Below are 425 nucleotides of genomic sequence, written 5' to 3'. Positions count from 1 at the left end.
TAATAAGGAAATTATTCGGCTTTTGAGTAATTGTTAGTCTTTATTAAAGTAATTATTAGGCTTTATTACCGAGATGAAAAGCACAGATCTGGAATGGGAACGGGGACGGAAACGCGCCTACGGCTCCGCGTGCCGCACAGAGCCACTGGCCCCGCCTCCCCGTAAGCCACGCCCCTCAAAAAGCCACGCCCCTCCTCCTCAGCACCGCCCACTTCGTGCGTTTCTGCCGCCGTCTCTTTTTGTCCCTTCTCGGCCACCTTCCCCTCCTCCGTACGTCGCCGGGCGGGGCGGGGCGGCGCGGGGGGGGTGGGAAGATGGCGGAGGCTTCCCCGCAGCCGGGCCGCTTCTTCTGCCACTGCTGTTCGGCCGAAATCGCTCCCCGCCTGCCCGTGAGTGTGAGGAGGCGCGGGTGCCGCCGTGACGGG

The sequence above is a fragment of the Meleagris gallopavo genome, chromosome 10 (genome assembly GCF_000146605.3).
Source record: "Meleagris gallopavo isolate NT-WF06-2002-E0010 breed Aviagen turkey brand Nicholas breeding stock chromosome 10, Turkey_5.1, whole genome shotgun sequence".
In the NCBI taxonomy this organism is placed as follows: Eukaryota; Metazoa; Chordata; class Aves; order Galliformes; family Phasianidae; genus Meleagris; species Meleagris gallopavo.
This window is presented reverse-complemented; position numbering follows the sequence as displayed.